General features: G+C 35.7%; 1 protein-coding gene across 4 annotated transcripts in view; it reads right to left on the bottom strand.

Annotated features, from left to right (window-relative positions):
- Window positions 1–20,613, bottom strand: part of SERPINI1 (serpin family I member 1) — a 76,025-nt gene that overhangs the window by 54,227 nt on the left and 1,185 nt on the right. Inside the window, exons 2-3 of one of the 4 annotated variants that reach the window (XM_038583811.1) lie at window positions 7,115–7,208; window positions 6,323–6,503 (exon numbers count right to left, since the gene is read on the bottom strand). The exons of 2 other annotated variants lie outside the window; for them this stretch is intronic. The gene's annotated coding sequence lies outside the window, so the exon portion shown is untranslated. The remainder of the gene's footprint in view (window positions 1–6,322; window positions 6,504–7,114; window positions 7,209–20,613) is intronic. One more of the 4 variants, XM_038583810.1, reaches the window with a different exon arrangement.

Below are 20,613 nucleotides of genomic sequence, written 5' to 3'. Positions count from 1 at the left end.
AAGCAAATGGTGGGTATTTGTCGTTTCTAATGGCTGAGTAATTGTCCATTGTATACATAAACCAATTTTAGATATACAAAGACGTTAAAAAGAAGGTAGAGTTCCCATATACCTACCCTCTACCCAGGTTACCTAGTTTCCCCGAATGCTAACATCTTATATATAACTGATGCACAATCATCAAAACCGGGAGATTAACTTTGATATGTTGCTATTAACTGATGTATAGACCTTATTCAGATTTTTCTAATTATTCCACTAATGTCCTTTTTCTGGTCTTGGATTCTACCTGGGTTCTCACACTGCATATAGCTGTCATATCTTCTTAGTCTCTTCCTCTTGTGTGTGTGTGTATGCGTGAGTGTGCACATGAATGGGTGGTGGGCAGGGCAGGGGGGGAGAGAGAGAGAGAGAATCCCAAGCGGGATCCACTCCCAGTGCAGAGTGCAGAGCCTAATGTAATGCTCAATCTCACGACCCTGAGATTATGACCTGAGCCAAAATCAAGAGTCAGATGGTTAACCAACTGAGCCACCCAGTGGCCCCAGTCTCCTCCAATTTTTTAAAAAAGTATCTTATGGGTAGATATATTAAGACTGCAAATAACCGATTTCTCAACATATTTTCGGCCACTAATTTTCACATCCATTGATTATTCTTTTTTTTAAAAAATATTTTATTTATTTGTTCATGAGAAACACAGAGAGAGAGGCAGAGACACAGGCAGAGGGAGAAGCAGGCTTCCTGTGGGGAACCAGATGTGGGACTCGATCCCAAGACCCCAGGAACACGACCTGAGCTGAAGGCAGATGCGTAACCACTGAGCCACCCAGGTGTCCCTCCGTTGATTATTCTTATCTACGACAATTAACACGGTGTTTGTCAAATGGTGATTTTTCTACTTCCATTATTTTTTGTACATTCATTAATTGGAATTCTACTGTAAGAAAGAGCTATGCCTTTTCTCTCGTTTACTTATATATTCCAATTATTTATTTGTATCAGTATGGATGCATAGGCACTTATTTTATTCCATGGGTTATATAGTCCCTTGCTATCATTATTTTGCCTTTCAGATTGTCCTACATTTGCTATGGCCTTTTCAGATGGTTCAACTTGCACAGATCAGTGCCTTGCAAAAATCAATCTACCCCAAGAAATGCCAGTTTGGAGATGTGGCATATGAGAAAAAAATTAAAATGTATAACTAAAAAAAAATGTCTGGGGTATCAAGGACACAGGGATCCACACATCCAGATACGTGTGGGTGTATGTGTGTGTGTGTGTGTGAGACAGAGACAAGAGCAAGAGAGAGCGAGTGAGAGAGATTATCATCACCTTAGCCTACTTTATAAACTTTTTGAAAACAGATAAAGCCAGCCTTGAGTATGATTTGTGTAATGTAAATCCCTGTGCAACAGACAGGTGATCGTGTTTGTTCATAAAGTCACTTACTAATTCATCACACAGACTTCTACTTTGAATGTTTAATATGTCCCTAGCACTGTGCAAACACCACGGATATAAGCAACAATTACATATTGTCTTTAGTGACCTTGAGGTGCAGTAGAGCTGAGGTCCTTTCGAAAAGCTGAAATGTTCCAGGTGGTGGTAGGAAAAGCTTTTGGCTTTATCAGTAAAATAGGAGGGTTAGTCTCTACCTTTAAGATTCTTTTCAGCAGTAAAGTCATTTGATACTGTGATTCCCTAACTTGATTATTTAAAAATTGCTGTTCCATGTGCCTTTCTCTCAAAATATTCTAATCAGTAATAGATGCACTTTTCTCTTTAATAAATCCTTTCTAGCTATTTAAATACTCACTGAATCTCACAGAGCTGATCCCCTATGGGTAGAAAACCTCATTTACATACAGCCCTGGACTCTATCTTTCATGCTGAGGCTTAGACTTGTGACATACGAAGAGTCAGTGGAGACTCAGAATACATTATTTTTAAAGTCAGAGACGGACAGTTGGTTGCATATTGCAGTTACTTAGTTTTCTTTTGATTAACGGAAATCAAATAGCTAATCTAAATCATTATAGTGGTAGACTAGAAATTGCTTTTATGGCTATAGCTGCCATATTAATTACAAGGAGCATTTGCCTCTCTACCTCTTCCAAAATCAGAAAGATGTCTTATGACTGATGGCCAGATACACTTACTTGGAAGTTTAATTTTTTAAAAAATCAGAAAAACTAACAGCTACTTGTTTTAATAGCTAATAATAGATAGTACTATAATCTCAGAGGTTACAGAGAAGTAAAAAACAGATGATATTTTAAAGATATTTTAAAGAAGACTATGTCACATCAAATTCACATTTTATATTTACTACAATTTCAAATATGAACAGTGATACTGGTCTGCATTGTACATGGTGCCAGTCCTAATCACAGGCTTCTTCTAGTTCCCTCTCTCCCAACATTTTAATCTAAAAAACAGGTCTTTTTATAAAGTATAATACCACAATGAGCTCTTTCGAAGGAGTCTAATACTGTCATTTAAGTTTTTTAAAACGAGAATGTATTTTCACATGTAAATGGATTTAAGAATATTAAATCTATCAGCATCATTGGTTACTTATCTATTCCACATCAGAGGTGACTGGGGTGTTGCAGATAAAATCTTAACTTACTCTAAAAGGAGGTCAAGTTAGAGGGATTACCACAATACCATGTGCTTTCTTTCAGTTTCTTAATGAGGAAGTGCTTCCAGACTACTGTCCTGAAACACATCATGGATTAAAATATTAAAATGTATCCTTCTGGGGGATCCCCAGGTGGTTCAGCAGTTTAGCGTCTGCCTTCGGCCTAGGGTGGGATCCTGGGGTCACGGGATCGAGTCCCATGTTGGGCTCCCTGCATGGAGCCTGCTTCTCCTTCTGCCTCTCTCTCTCTCTCTGTCTCTCATGAATAAATAAATAAATAAAATCTTTAAAAAAATGTATCCTTCTTCCCTTTACAGATATACTTATATGTAGATGGGGGTTCTATGTATAATGCTTAAAGGAGGGGTATGACCCAGCAACCTGCTAGGCTGGAAAGGAATAGATTTGCTGAATGAATATATTTAGAAAATATCAGTTCAGACAACAGAATGGCACACTGTGCTGCCTCAGGCTGCAGGAAAGTTATCAAAGATGTTTGTGAACAGCAGGAAAGAAGGAAAAGAAGTAACTCAGGAAGACCAACGAGGTGGTCCGTGACAGGGAAAGAAAAAAAATGTGAGGGGGAATCCCAGGAAGCACACAACTACTGGGACCTGGGGGTGGAGGCTGGGGACAGGACAGAGTCAGGTTTACCTTGAAATCCAGGGGTGGGTGGGCATGCAGACCAGGAATGAAAGACTGAGAAATCCTAAAGTGGAAGGAAATGAAAGGATTTAGCTGTTCAAATCTGGGAGCACCATAGAGTGGCAGCAGGAAAATGACAAATGCTACAACTTGCTACAACTCCAGGGAATCATATGGGTACGTTCGATTAACTTCTCCTCTTGAATATAGGTCTCCCAGAAGTAGTTTTACTGCTAATGGATTCATCTGATTAGTGGACACTCCCAGGGTGTCCCCGAGATGTGTAAATTCAGATTTTGCACTGTGGATTTTCTTAAAGCCGGGTCATAAACCTTAATGTTATTCTATGTTGACATTTAAAATATTCAAATTGAACAGCCTCCGTATACTATAGAAAGAACAGCTTTATGCTAGAAACTGCAATTTATGAAAATATATGCTCCACAGAAGTAGGGCACTTCGAATTGCTTAAATATTTCAATTGCATAAATAATCCAAATGCTTGTAAACATTTTACAATCATAGACCAGTAGAGGGCTTTCAGGGGCACTTTCATCTATTCTAATTGTTGAAGTTGTGTCTTGTAGTTGGGGGTCTGGCTGGGATGTGTGGCTCTATTGGTTGATGAATTCCCACTGCCCCAATTTCTGGAATTTGTGGACATCCTGTGGCAATTCTAACCCTCATCCTTCTCTCTTGCCTGGATTTCATGCCTAATTAACTGATATAAAAATGACTGCAGAGCTCACAAATGCTTAAACTGAGATAAAACAAAGGTAAATGTGGCATAACTGAGTCTCTTCTGCTCGGTCACTGGAAGTATAAATAGTTCCCTTGAAAAAGGAGCTTGAAGTAAGGTTCATACGTGATTTCAGAGAGGAAAAAAACTACTCTCTTGCTCCCTTCCCCTTGTCTAAAAAAAAAAAAAAAATTAAATTATGGGCTAGCACCTGTCTTTAGAATTAAATCCAAGCTAATAGATCCAGAGGACCACTTTATTGAGCACATATTATGGTATTTCTCACCAACAGAAAGACAGTAGCATTGCTACATAATCATTGCAGTTCCATATATATACATATATATATATATGGAACATACATAGAGATGTGGACAAACACACACACACTTGACTAACAACATTAACAGTCTTCTGATATACAGCCCTTATTTATCAGATATTCCAGTGCTATTGGTTCTAGGCAGGTGTTTCTTAACTTTTGCTTTAGCAGACCTGAGGAAGCAGGACATACTCTAGAACAGCCACTCTGTAGTAGGCAGTGGAGATGAGGGGAGTGAAGTTTAGGTAGTTTGAAAAAAAAACCTCAACAGTTATTCTAATACACCTATCTCACTGACCCTCATTCTCATCTCTGTGGGAGCCCAGAGCTTTAGAGAATAAGTGGTGTAAAATATATATATATATAATATATATATAAATATATATATAAATATATATATATAATATATATATAAATATATATATAAAATATATATATATATATTTCTGATCTATCTATATATATTTATCAGAATTACATTTTGAAGAAGACATTAGGTTTTCTGGCATTTATTGAGTACCTGCTATATACTAGGCACTTACTATGTTTTTCCTTTTTTTTTTTTTTCTTTTAAATTAAACCCCTCAGTGTCATGAGGCAAGAACTACAAACGAAGGAACAGTTCATTCATTCAACAAATATTTATTAAGCGTCTACTATTTACCAAGCACTTTTCTAGCTGTTGGGGACACAGTAGTGAACAAGAGAAAGTATCTGCTTTCAAAAGCTTACAATTCAGGGCCTCAGAGAAGTTTTGTTAACTCACAGGAAATGAAGACGAGATCTGGGAGCAGCCCATGTTCCAAGTCCATATACCGTACTTCCAGAAGGCTGTCATAGCACAACCTCTTCTGAACAATCTGGTCTTCTTCAAGGACAAACATCCAAGACAGATTGTTTTTCACCTTAAGCAGGTAGCATGTACTATGTTCTGGGCCCTCACAGTGGTGAACATAGCAGACAAGGCCCTGCCTCTTCGGGTTAACACCAACCAAAGAAACATACATGGAAATACCGAATTGCAAACTGTGTTAAGTGCAATGAATAAAACATACTGTGCTATATGAAAGACTCACGGGGGCTTACATCATATTGGAGAGGGGATCAGGGTAGGCCTCTCTGAGCGATGAGGCTGAGAGCTGAAGGTAAATCAGAGTTTTAAAGAGGGAAGCAGTATTCCAGACAGAGGGAATAACATGAAGGCCCGAGGGCAGGAAAGAGCTTTGTGACTGTTGAATGGAAAGAAAACAGTGAACAAAAGGGAAAAGAGGAGGCCAGCTTCAGTAGCAAGAGGCTAGATCATAATATGGGCTTGTAGGTAGAAAGGATGTTGTGTTTCCTCCGAAATCTATAACAATTTAAGAAGCTGAGGTTTATAGGATGGACTATAGGGAGTCCAGAGTAGAAGCCTAAAGACAAATTGAGTGGTTATTACAACAATCTAGGTGAAAGGAGATAGTAGCTGTATTGATGTAGGTAGAAAAAGGAGCAGACCAATTCTGGACATTCTTATTAAGAGAGAGACTAGACAGGAGACATAGGTAACAGAAAGGAAAGATGGCTTCTGGGGTTCTCCTAGACCACTTGGGTGGGTGAGAGTACCCTTCTCCAGATGGAGAAGGTTGGACCAAAACCAGAGAGGGGTAAGAAGTCATAAGGAATTTGCTTTGGTTAGATAATTCTGAGATGCCTACATGACATCCACTTTGGGAGTTAGGGAAGCTGTCAGATTAACAAGGTCAGAGTTTAGAGTACAGGTCTGGGACAGAGATATATTTGGGAATTGTCAGCATTATAAGACTATCAGGATGGATGAGATTTCCTGGGGAGTGTGGGGGAGATGGCCTAGGGCCAAGCTCTAGGAAATTCCATTATGTACAAGACTTGGGAGGTGAAAGAGAGAAAATTATCATCCAGGTGAGAAGAGGGCCTGGCAAAAGGGACTCAAGGCATGTTTATTACTCACCTAGAAACAAAATTATATTTTAGTCTCTCTTGACCAACACATTCCAGTTTGGAACAGTACTAGGTAGGCTGGAATAGCTGATGTATTAGGTTGAACCGTGTGAATAGGGTTTTTTTTTTTTTTTTTTTTCTCTTTGGTAGGTCAAAAACAGTCAACACTTGGCAACTTCATGAAGTTCAACCTAATACAAACACAATTTGCAACAAAATCCATTTAAATCATGGGATAGGATACAGTTCTAAAATGTTGCCCTTTCATATGTGAGAAGTAATCTTACATCAGAGGCTCCTCTATTACCTTAGAAATGGCAAAAGACATGAAAACAAATCATACAGGCTAATGCTACTTACCACTTACCAATTAGTTCTACCCTGACAATCAAGCTGACAGCCTGAAAATGCCACTGACAACCTATCCCCATATTCTTGATAACCCCAGTAATGGTATTCCCTGGTAAGTGCATTCAGCAGGGTAAGCACTTGCGATTTCACACGTCTCCAATTTTCCGTCTGGCTTAAGAAAAAATCTCTTCACTGAGTTGTCAAGGCATGTGACACTTCTGACAACTGCACTTTCTTAGTTTTAGTTTTTTTTTTTCCCCTCTCATTTATATCACTGAGAGGGTTTACACCATTGATTCATTGTTAATCTGTCTATACATAAAAATTAAATAGTAAACAGTCATTTAAACAGTTTATTGGAAGTAAACAGGCTCTGAATAGGGCTTAAGGGCCTAACAAATAAATAAAGTGACTTTCACAGCAACACATTTGGCTGGGTCATGAAGCTTACTTCATAGGTTCTGAGGTTTGGTGTTTTGGTAGGAATTCTGGGTCCATTTGATAAATGAGATCTTCCTGTTAAAGGTTTTCATTTACAACTTATTCTGATGGGGAGAAAGAAGAAAACATTTCTTAAAATATCAGCTGCTGTACTATTAAACAAATACATAAAGAGAAACTTGTGGTTTTAAGTTGTCAGCCTTACAATCAAATGCTTGCCTTTACTTGTATGAAGACAGTAATTACTCTGGTTTATTATATATTGTTACTGATTCTCAGTGATGGATTGATCATTCATGCTAGTTAGCTAGATGAACGTTATGTTTCTATAAGGGTGAAGCACATAAATACATGTTTTGTGGCACTTAAGAAGCAGGTATCAAACCAAAAACTAAAATTTTCCAATTAAGGTGACATAAAAGGAAGGTGATATGAGCATAAGCTAGAGCAACCACAATATTTTAGGACTGAAAAGAGAGGAAATGAGATAGTATTTTAATTAAAATTGACTTCTTTGCTCTAAAGGCAAAAGGAAATTTTTACATAGTATCGATGTCTCAATAAGCCATTACTTTTTATAAATATGAACTAAACTGAATGAGGATGAATAAATACAATTCCCTTAAGACAAACAGATTTAAATACTTCAGTAGATTCGTAATTGTTAACTATCTTTTTAGGTTTCTGAATTTATAGTTTAACGTGGTAAAGAGCATATTAAAATCCTCCCATCTTAACCATTTTTAAGGGCAAGCAATTGTTACTTTTTGAACAATTATTCAGACTCATGAATAGTCATTCTTTCTTTCTTGTCATTCTTCCTTAGCCACTCCCCTTACCTCATTCCAGGGGTCACAAATTGAAATGCCTACAAGAGGTGAGGGGCACAAGGTAAATGACCCTAAGCAGCTCCATATAAGACAGAAGAGAAATGGTGGTGATTATGGAAAACTGGTATTTAAATACAGTAAACACACACACACACACACACACACACACACAACTTACCTGTGGGCTGACTTCCGACTTGTTTTGTAATCTCTGTACCATAGCTATAACACACAGGATAAACACTGCTGTGTTCCCCAAATTTCCCCTGAATTTCCATCATCATTACTGCCATCTCTGGGTCCGCAACTTGCTTCTGCTTCTTCCCAAGTCCATTTCTGTCCTCTTTTTATTTTTTATACGTTTATTCACTCATTTCCCTTGAATCCAGATCTGATACCAAACCCATACTTTCATTTCTAGATTGTTTTATGTATTTTAATTCTACACAATCAGTACAAATAGGCTCATGTCATGGCTATTAAATGTTCAGTAGGAATCACATCTTTACCAATATAAAATACCCTTTTCCACCAAATTAAAACCCTTGCCTTGAATTGTCTTGTTTTAAAAATATGGCCACGTTGAATTTTTAAATTAATTTTTGTCTATTACTGTTTTGCCATCTTTTGACTTTAAACTGGTAGCATTTTGCCTAGTCTTGTCTCTTTTAAAAACAAATAGTTTGATTTTGTTTTTCACCCAGCATGGTAATTTCTATCTTTCAATAAAAGACTAAATCTATTGGTAATTTTAATATAAGTGTTTAGCACTTTGTCATGCTTATCTTTTTCTCTTTGCATTGATCGTGTTCCTTTCCTATGTTCTGAAATATATATTTTCTATGAATGTGAAGAAAAAAACATCTACTGAATCCATGATGTATACAATAAGGCATTTAATACACTTTCTCATATAGCCTCCTGAGTTTTTGAAGTGATCTGAAGTATTTGATCCAGAATACAATTATTAACTTTTTCCTACTATAGGAATCTTATTTCATAAGAATTAATTTTAACATCTTGTTTTAAAACAATAGTAGCAACTATATAAATGTCATTTGTTTCATTATTTCATAGTCCCAATCTTGAATTCTTATCATTATTTGGCAAGTATGTATGCATTTTTTGTTGTTGGTGGTGATGGTGGTATGTGTGTCTTTGTATGACTAAAAGATTGTTTTTTTGTTCTCATGAACATTGAATCACAACCCAGCTGGATAAGCAGTTTTGAATCATAAATGTATTCCATTGCATTTCTGTACACAGTGGTCTACTGCCTCCCATTACTAAATGCTGCAGAAGACAAATCTAATGACAAGATGATTTCCACTCCTTTGTTTTTACTTGCAGTTCTTTAGGTTCTCCTTCCTCTTCATTTTAAAATAAAAATTAACAAATGAAAAAACAACTTTAACAAAGTATGGCTAGACCTTCGTCTCTATTTGCTAATTTCACCTGGTGTTCTGTGACAAAATTATGTAAGATGAGACTATTTCCTTCTATTTTGTCTGCAAGACTGGGTTCCTTATAATTCAATCTTCCATAACTCTTCCCTATATATATTTTTTTCAATTTTATAATATATACAGTTGGCCTATGAACAATGTGAAAGTTAGGGATTCTGACCTCTGTACGGTTGAAAATCTGTGTATAACTTCTGACTCCTCCAAAACTTAACTACAAATAGTCTACTGTTGTTCAAAAGCCTTACGGATAACTTAAACAGTCGATTAATACAAACTTTGTATATATTTATATACCGTATTCTTTCAATAAACCTAGAAAAAGAATATATTAAGAAAATCAGAAGGAAAATATATTTGTAGTACTATATTTATCAAAAAGACCTGTAAGTGAACCTGTACAGTTCAAACTTGTGTTGCTCAAGGGTTAACTATACTCACAGTTTTACATGCACATTTTTAAAGTATATAGTTCAATGGGTTTTAATATATTCATTAAGCTGTACCATCACCACTATTTATTTTTGGAACATTTCATCATCCCAGAAAGAAACCTTATAACCATTAGAACTGATCCTACATTTCCTATGTCCCTTGGTATTAACCTATTTTGTCTTTATGGATTTGCCTATTCTGAATATTTTATAGAAAACATAGCCTGTTGTGTCTTTTTTTTTTAGCCGACTGTTTTCAAGAGACATTCACATTGTAGCATCTTTCAGTTCTTCATTCCTTTTTATGGTCAAATAATATCCCATTGTTTGGCTATACATTTTATTCATTCATTGAGCGCCTTTTAGTTTTTAGAAGGGGGAGGGGAAGAGCGAGGAGAGAATTTTTTTTAAAATATTTTATTTATTTATTCATGAGAGACAGAGAGAGAGAGAGAAGCAGAAACATAGGCAGAGGGAGAAGCAGGCTCCTTGCGGGGAGCAGGATGCGGAACTAGATCCCAGGCCCCCGGGATCATGCCTTGAGCCAAAGGCAGATAGATGCTCAACTGCTGAGCCATCCAGGTATCCCAAGGAGACAGAGATTCTTAAGCAGGTTCCACTCCCAGCACAAAGCCCAACACGGGACTCCATCTCACAACACCTGATATCATGACCTGAGCTGAAATCAAGAATCAACACTTAACTGACTGAGCCACCCAGGCACCCTTTTACACTGCTTTTTGACTATTAATAATGCTTCTATGTAACATTTGTGTACAGGTTTTCATTGGACCTATTTTTTTCAATTCTATAGGCATATGCCTAGAACTTAATTAATAGGTCATATACTAACTATATGGTTGACATTTTGAGTACTGGCTAAATTGTTTCTCAATGTGGCTGCACCGCTTTGTATTTCCACCAGAATTTATGAAGGTTTAATTTTCTCCACATCCTAGGACTTGTTACTCTTTTCTATTTTACTATCTAATGGATATGAAGTAGTATCTCATTGTAGTTTTTGATTTCCCTCTCCCTAGTGACCAATATTATGTATCCTTTCATTTGCTTATTGGGCATCTGCATATCTTATTCAGAAAGAAGTATCTATTCAAATCTTTTGCTTACTTTGACTTTTTTATTTTTGAATCATAAAAAAAAAAAAAAGTTCTTTATGTCCTTGGCTATCTCTTCCCAAATATTTGATTTACAAATATTTAAGCCCTTTCTGTGGTTTGTCTTCTCATTTTGTCTTTTAAATCACAAAAGTTTTATTTATTTATTTATTTATTTTTTAAAAGATTTTATTTATTTATTCATGATAGTCACAGAGAGAGAGAGAGGCAGAGACACAGGCAGAGGGAGAAGCAGGCTCCATGCACCGGGAGCCCGATGTGGGATTCGATCCCGGGTCTCCAGGATCGCGCCCTGGGCCAAAGGCAGGCGCCAAACCGCTGCGCCACCCAGGGATCCCTAAATCACAAAAGTTTTAAATTTGATGAAGTTCAATCTGTATTTTCTTTTGTCACATCTAAGAAACCATTGACTAATGCAAGGTGATGACAATTTGCTCCTATGTTTTCTTTGAAGTATTTTATAATTTTAGCTCATGTTTAGGCCTGTGATCCATTTTGAGTCAGTTTTTGTACATGGTGTGAGGTGGACCCAATTTTATTCTTTGCAGGTGGATGTCCAGTTTTTTTTTTTTTTTTTTTAAGATTTATTTATTTATTCATGAGAATAAGAAAAGAAAAAAAGAGGCAGAGACACAGGCAGAGGCTCCCCGTGGGGAGCCTGATGTGATCCCAGGATCTTGCCCTGAGCTGAAGGTAGACACTCAACTGCTGAGCCACCCATGCATCCCCAGTTGTTTCAGTATTATTTGTTGAAGACTATCTCTTGTCATACATCAATTGACAACAAATATAAGGGTTTGTTTCTGGACTCTCAATACTGCTCCACTAATAAATACATGTTTGGGTACACTGCATTTTCACATAAATTTTAAAATCACCTTGTCAATTTTTTCAAAAAAGATCTAATTTTATTCATTGGATCTACAGATTTGGGAAATAGCACCATCTTAACAATACTGAGTGTTTCAACCCATAAACAGAAGATATTTTTCAATTTATTTCGGTCTTTTAAAATCTCTTTTAGTGATATTTTGTACATCGTTTTATGTTTTTGGTGTATAAGTCTTGTACTTCCAAAGTATTTAATATGTTTTGATGCTATTTTATTTTTCTTAACTTTGTTTTTGGATGTTCTTTGCTGGTATATAAAAATACAATTGATGTCTTTATCTTATATCCTGCAACTTTGCTGAACTTATTAGTTTTAATTGTCTTGTGTGTGTGTGTATGGCCTTTCTAGAGTTGTCTATATGTAAGACCATTTTGTCGGTGAATATAGATTTACTTCTCCCTTTCCAATCTGGATGTTTTTATTTCTTTTTCTTGCCTCATTACCCTGGCCAGAATCTCTAGCACAATGTTGACTAGAAGGTGAGAGCAAACATCCTTCTTATTCTTGATCATAAAGTAAAATATTCATTCTTTCACCATTAAAAATGGTATTAGCTGTTGCGTTTTGCATATATCCTTTATTAGGTGAGGAGATTTTCTATTCCTAGTTTAAGTATTTTCATCATGAAAATGTGTTAAATGATGTGCTTTTTCTTCTATTGATGTGGTACATAACACTGATTGATTTTCATATTAAACCAACCTTGCATTCCTGGAATGAATCCTACTTGATTTTGGTACATAATTTTTATTTGTTGCCAGATTTGATTTGCCAGTATTTTGTTGAGGATTTCTGAGTATATATTTATATTTTCTTTCTTTTTTTTTCCTGTTTTGGTAGTAATTTGCCCATTTCATCTCGGTTATATAATTAATACCATGTAATTTATCATAGTATTCCTGAATAATCTTTTATTCCTACAAGATTGGTAGTGATGTCTCTTCTTTAGAATATTCACTTTTTTTTTTTTGACTATTCACTTTTAAATACACTTTCTTCTAAATTCGAAGTCTCTTAGCTTCTTTCTTAATTGACTGACATGGCTTCCTACAATATTTACTATGTTGTTCATATCCTTTTTTTTAAAAAAAGAGAAAGGACAGAGACATAGGCAGAGGGAGAGGTAGGCTCCCTGCAAGGAGTCTGATGTGGGACTTGATCCCAGACCCTGGGATCATGCCCTGAGCCAAAGGCAGATGCTCAACCACAGAGCCACTGAGGCATCTCTATGGTGTTCATTCTTAAATGTATTTTTTTAAAGGTTTTATTTATTTATTTATTTGAGAGACAGAGAGTGAGTGAGAGAGAGCACGAGTGGGAGAACGAGCAGAGGGAGAGGGAGAAGCAGGCTCTCTGCTGAGCAGGGAGCCCGATGCAGGTTTTGATCCAGGGACTCTGGGTTCATGACCTGAGCCTCAGACACTCAACCGACTGAGCCACCCAGGCACCTCTCTTAATTGTATTTTAAAGTTTGCACTTTACTTTTCCATATATTGAGGCTGTTTCACTTTTATGTCATTCTCATTATACCTATACAATATTTTGTGCAACACTTGAAAATTTTTTACAATTAGATGATACCATTTCCAGTTTCCTGAACATTTATTTTAGAAGCAGGATGTACTTAAATTTAGAGTTTTTAGTTTTCATTTGAATTAAGTTATAGTTCACTTAAAATAATAAATCATAACAAAATAAAATCTATCATTTAATAAAATAACATTTATGAACATGCCAGATATTCTGCAATGCACTTTGTATGAAATCTCATTATACCAACATAAATAGCCTTTGAGTCAAGTTACAGTTTACAAAACCAAATTTGAATCCAGTTTTGTTGGACTGCAGAGCCCACATTCTTTAACTAATGGTTGACAAACTTTTAAAAGGGCCACATAGGAAATAGTTTAGGCTCTGGGCCCTGTGGTCTTTGTCACAATGACTCAATTCTGCTGTTGTATCAAGAAAACAATCTTCATGATATGTAAATGATGGGCATAGCTGTGTTTCAACAGAATTTGATTTATAAAAAAAGTAGTGTGCCTGTAGGCACAGTATGCCACCTTGTGCTCCTAACCAACACCCCACACTGCCCTTCTTTCTCAGAGCCATCCCGACTGCCACATTAGATCAATTTCTTCTGCTTCTGGACTTCTACTATAGCAGCTGTTGTAATACCAGTTTTAAGTCACATATTTTTATGTAAATGTGTTTTTATATAACTGTGTCTTCTTTTATTTACTGTATTAAAAGATTATGCCAAGGAGTAAATGACTTAATATATTTTGTTCTATCTCTCTAAGGTACCCAAACCCATACTACAAATTGTAAAAGTAGTTTAATATCTCTGATTAGGAGAAGTTTTTATGTTGAAAAAGTATGTATTTGTTTCCATTTTCTTATTTTCAACTTTTTCCTCAGACTTTCCTAACCTCAAGGAATCACTGGTTATCAAAACCGTAAGTCAAAGATGTGTCCTTGTAAGAACTAGTCAAAATTTAGGTAATAATTACTGAATGGATGTCAGTAATATTTTTCACATTTTCGGAATGAGTAATAACACCATTTTCCAGGATTACATTTTTTTTAGAGTGAGCTCCTCTCTATGAAACAATGGCATGTTTTCCTTTTATAGGCAGCTAAACGAATCTCTAAAAGGAATCAAATATCCAATTGTTCTTTCGTTTGTATTCTATCTGTAGTCTCAAATGCAGTCTACTTGGAGATTCTTTGATACCTTGAGTTTTAAAGCAGATTTATAACAGAATCATCCTTTCGGGTATTATTGTCTGTAATAAAAAGTATAGGTCAAGTATTAAACGTGGTATGGGCCAGATGACCTTTAACCAGAGATATCATCGGTCTCTGATGAATGCCTTCGCTCAGAGACTTGAAATTTGGTAGTCATAGAAGTGAAAACTTAGGTTTAAGAAGGTTAGCATTTTCTAACCTGGGTGGAAAACAACAAATAAGCATGAGGCAGAAGTCAGGATGAGAGGAAGTACAATTTAAAATTAATATAATTTTAATTATCAGACAACAGTTGAAACTATCGACTGGTTACCCCCATTTTCAAGTTACTTTTTGCCTACTTTACCCACCACAAAAGCCCAAAGTCATTGATACTCTAGCTTCCCTTAAAGCTAGGGCCACCCAGAAGCTAGGGAATAGTAGATCCACAGGAGACATTTGTAAGAGGAGGCTGTTGGGAAAGCTATTATTTCTTGCTTAAAAGAGAAAGACTTGAGTGGTACAGTCATTCCTTATCCTTCCCGCCCTGAACTAGAATATGTTATTTGGATCACCAGGAATATCCATCTTGTAGCAAGCACGAGAAAGGACATGAGGATAAAACCCTTACAACATTGAGCCTCTAAACCAAAAGTAAACAACTTCTTTTAGACTTCTTGTTTTGGAATAATAAATCCCTATTGTTTTATGTTATTGTATGTAAAACTGGAACCTGAAAGCATTTCTAACTGACACATACTATAAAACTATTTTTTAATTGTCAATTATTCTGGGGCCGTATAATATAAGTGAGAATTTGCTGTTTTAGATAATCTTGGTAGTAAGATTTCTTCTGTAAAATGTTTAACTTTACATTAGTAATTATTAGCTAAATCTGCTCTTATGATAAAAAAACATGAATTATTAGGCCTTTATAATTTTAGGTTATTGTCATTTTAGTATAATTTTTAAAAAGTTCCCTGATTTAGCAAAAACAAAAATTATATACCATCGTTATGTGGCTGTAAGGATACTGGTGTTATCAAAATTATATCCAGTATTATATGTCAAATGACTTATGATATAAAATACAATTTAATCATTTAATCTGCTTTGAACATAAAACAAGTGATTTAATATATGTAAGGAATTTAGGATATTTTGTACAGTTTCTTAACTGGACGGCTGATTATATCTAAAAAACATTAATTGCTTCAATGATTTTAGATTGCTTTGTGAAGTACTCAACAATTAAATGAATGGCAAAATTATACATCATAATACAGTGTTTATAGCACATTACTAAAAGGTGGAAAAACAATAAAGTTTATTAATTCTTCAAGTTACATAGGGTTAAAGACCTTAAATAAAACTAGTTAGTTTTTCAAAGCAAAATTTAGGTCATCAAGAAAATAACAGAAGCAATCCAAAGTGGGCAACATATCAAAAGCACTGCAGTGAGCTGTTCCGGGCCCATTTAAAAGAAGCCAAGCTGCTAGGAGGGAAATGGATTTGAAGTTGTTAGGTGCTCATTAAATTGCTAGATTGTGCAATAGATATCACTTTGTGACACTCGAGTTACTGTTATTGACAACTCTGATATGAGATAGATCTGGAAAAAACAGTACACTTAGGAAAATGAGATTATTAAATCAAAATAAATTCCATCTGCCTTCCTTCCCACACTAAATTAGGAGTGGTGAGGAGCTCAGAAGGCTCCTTTCCTAGGCAGAACCAGGAGGAGGTCTTGAAGCAATGGCTGGAGCTGGAGGTACCATGCACACTTCAGCAGCTATGAAGTACAGAAGGCTAGCACTGAGCACTGTTAATGCCAAATCTCAGAATTCATCCCTCCCCCATGCTTGCTCAAAGATGACAAATGCCTGTATAATTTAGGTTTAATAAGCCTGAAGCAGGCCTCCGGATGCAACCATTTCACTAAAAACTGAACACCTAAGACCAGTTAAAAATATTAGTTACAATAAAGCCTCATATTACATTTATCTGTTTTCCTCTAAGTCTCTATTTCTGTGTCAAGAAAGAAAAGTCATAGAAAATAGAAAGTATGTATGAGTGTGTGGGGAATGTTACTTAAAGGTATATCTTTAAGTCAGCAAAATTTTAGAGGCAAAGAGAGACCAAACTCCAAAAGGGATCCAATTAATAACTTTATATCTAAAGTATACTCATATGTAAGGTTGCAATTGATAGCAATGTTTGCTCTATTCATTCACAAAGTCAATAGTAGACACCAATATTTATATTTAGCTCTATTTAAGCAACTGTTGTGGGCAAAGGGCTGCATTTGGTGCTAAAACAGTTGTCTAAGAAAAAAATCACTTTTCTAGTTGTAGCTGTTTGTGAAAAATGTAAAACAGTGTTTCATTATAGGTTGTCAAATATTAAACCAATTGTTACCAAGTACAGACTTTCTATAAGGCTCTTAAATAGAAAGGCAAATGAAGCTCAGTTCTGAAGTTACTAAGCATCTTGTGAAGAAGACAGTTATGAACTCAGCTAACTCTATACAAGGCACAATGCTAAGCATGAAGAGTAATGCCGAAGCAACATGAAGAATGAAGGCTAATCATCGATTCTAAGCCAATCTGTATCTGTTTGCATGCTGGAAAGATGTTTAAAAAGTAAAGAAAAGGCAGTTAAATATCTGCTATTATTAAATTTACTACTAAAAAACCATTTGTAATTAACTCGAATTCTCCAGGTCTTATAATAATGAAAGGACAATCGCATTTGAATTCTTCATTCTAACACTAATCAGGTTAATTTGTTTCTGGAAGGCTGAATGCAAAAGACAATAAATGCCCAGCTCCACATGTGTTTAAATATAGTCTGCCTTCCTTTCTTGTTTTTTGTTTTTGTTTTTTTAAGAAATGATAAGAAAAATGGAAGAACAAATTCGCTTTTTACAGAATGAAATATGTGTTTCATGAATAAGCTTCAACAAAGGTACCTTACTCAGGTAAAAGGGTACTGAGTCATAGGGTTCCCTGGCTAGAAAATGCAGACCTTGTTTGCCACCAATCAGAGAGCCCTTTCCCCTCATCCGTATTCCCTATCTCTGGGATGAATTTAGAAATGTTGGCACACAAAATTGTACATCACTCTTTGCAGCTCACACAATGTGAATGAAATTGGGCCCAATGGACATTTTTGCAAAGGCCAACCAGCACAAAGACATTCTCAGAAAGCCTAATGTATAGTAATTATTCTGTGAGGTCAACTTAACTCTTGTCTATCAAAATGCAAAATGTCTCAATGTGTACATTAAAAACATCTTAGTAGTTTTAATTCAGTAAGCGGTTATAGGGCCACTTCTTCATGTTGAGCAGAGAGGATGCTCAGAATAAGCAGGAGATAGGAAAGAGGTATGTTGTCTCCAGGAGCTAATAATCTAGTTATTTAAACACACTTACTGAACTTCAAGCACTAAATTTCGAAAACATCAGAAGACTGAAAACAAAACAAAAACAAATCCCTACCTTTGTATAATAATTAATCCTGATCCCCCAAAGCAGTACTTAACCCTTGGAAGTTTGCTGTAAAAAGGAGGGGGGGCGGTGTTCTTGCTCCTCTGTAGGGTCTGATTCAAGAATCTCTGTTACTAAGGTGGGGAAACCCCTTTTAGGTTTTTACTTGTTTTTTAATATTATGTCCAAATAGTTCATTCACTTAGAAGTGAATGTATGAGCAGAAGATCTTTTTTTGCTTTGTTTTAATAACCCATGATTACTCAAAATCTAATGAAATAATGTCAGTCTGACTCCTGTTTAAAAGGACAATATAGGAAAGTACTGTTTCTCACTATGGGTATTAAGCTTCTGGAAATGATTGGGGGGGGAAAACCCAGGGAACCACTTATAGGCATTTAACAAAACAGATGGAATCTCTTTTCTCTCTTGCTAAGGACAGTTTCTCAAACTGTTTATCAAATGGTACTTTTCATATTTATCCCCTTCTATTAATCACCTTCCCAACACATCAAAACCATTTGATCTTGAACCTTTAAGTCTTGTTCTTTTTGTGCTGCATGCATCAGTGAATCCTCCTGTTAGAAAGAGAAATCCATGCTACTCAATTATTTTCACTCAGTAAGTTTACAGTCAGAATTTGGAATTTTAAAAAAGTTCAAAATATACTGTAATTTGAAATTAACGAAGTCTTTTGGCTAAAGAACAGTGATCCCCAGAGCATTGTTCGTTCCAGAGAGACATTCTGCACTCTGTTGGTTTTTCTTTCTCATCATATCATATGCTAATAGCTATACGCAAGTAGTAAAAATCAAGAGCAGAATAAATAATATGCTTTAACCTAGGTAGTGCTTTACATAAAATTATAAACTGTCACATAAAGAATCATCTTGACACCAATAACATCATACAGTCAAGAAGTCTTTAGATTATCTGAGATTTAATGTGAATATCAATTTAAAATCTCTTGACACAAGCTCAAGGTAACAAATACCCAAGTACTATACATTGCTAAGGATTTTCTCCCTTATAAAAAAACATGGTCTTACTCCCAAATGATACAGGAACCCAATCTCTTTTCAGTGACAAATTAAAGGGTATTCAAATCTTGGAAGCAGGCAAAAAAAAATCCAGTACTTTAATACTACAAACTCATCCCACTCCTAATGAGACTCTATGATACCTCACAGCAGAGGACCCAGAGATAGTTCTAATTCAAAGTACATCTGAATTTCAACTGTTTTGATATTTTTTCTATCCCAGCTCCTTATTAACTGATTCTCAATATTCCCAGTATTATTATTATTGTTATACAGGGTAAATAAATTAGTGACAGCAAGTGTTCAATTTTACAAAATCAATCAGTGCCAGAGACTAAGGAAGATGCTAAGACCCTGACTCAGAACAATCTACTTTATCATAAATAGCAAGGGTAAAAACAATCTTTTCCAAGCCTCACAATACTCTAGTATCCATTTTTTTTTTTCCTCCTAAGATCATTTACATAGGGTCTCATCAGCTATGTGGATTAATAGGCTCTCCTGTGATACAGCAAAGATAATCTCAGATCCTTATCATGGCTAAGTTTAGTGGCTGCTATTGCTTTTTCTTTCTTCTAAGCTCTCTGCTGCTTCTAATACCTGATCTGCTCGGGGACAATCTAAAAGCAGCTGTTTCTCTAAGATCTGTCCATCTATATATTTCTCTGGTGTGTAAGAATGTGGCAGGGGGTGCTGGAGGGGAGGAGTAAATACACTGATAAGTCATTTAGGCTTATCAGTAAGTAGCACTCAGTAGGATAGAACTTTAACCTGTGAACAGAATTCCTTCTGGCCATTTCTTTTCAAAAAGGAATTTTGTGTGTGTCACAAAAATAAAATCCGAAAATCCTAAGTAAATGAGGAAAGCATGCAAACACGAAAATAAAAGGTAATTTCTCCATTGTATTGATCCTAGGTAGAAAAAAAAAAAAAAAAAAAAAACAAAAACCCCAGATTATTCGCCCAGACCCGGGAGTACACAACTGTCACAATGAAAGCATTTCAGAGCAAAATGTGCTGCAATATGCTACTATGATTAAAAGCCATGTAATCTGAAAGACCTCTGTAACAAAAGGAAAAATAGCTATTTACACACTTTTCTAAAAAAAAAAAACAAAAACAAAAAAAAAAAAAACAAAAAGGCTGCAGTTTTGTGATAGTTACACAAAGGGAGGTGTGACTTTCACCTATACCTAGTATTAAGACCGTATTTTCATCCACAGGTATTTGATAACATTCGAAGAAATTGCACATGGTTTAACACTAAGAATAAACTACTATTTTATGATACTATTACATGTGTTTTACGCCTAAACCCGTCACAACACATACTGGGGGTAATCATTTAGCACACACTCCCTAAACAGGAAAGATCCTCACACAGTTTTTTCCTGTACTTTAGTTTTTTTTTTTTTTCCCCCAAATGTACAATTACCAGCCCCAAAAGAGAGGATAAGGAGCGGCAATGAAGTACACCATATGTTCCCACTGTAGGC

Source organism: Canis lupus, chromosome 34 (assembly GCF_011100685.1).
Source record: "Canis lupus familiaris isolate Mischka breed German Shepherd chromosome 34, alternate assembly UU_Cfam_GSD_1.0, whole genome shotgun sequence".
Classification (NCBI taxonomy): Eukaryota; Metazoa; Chordata; class Mammalia; order Carnivora; family Canidae; genus Canis; species Canis lupus.
Note: the sequence above shows the minus strand (reverse complement) of the source record. Positions and strands in the feature narration are given on the sequence as shown.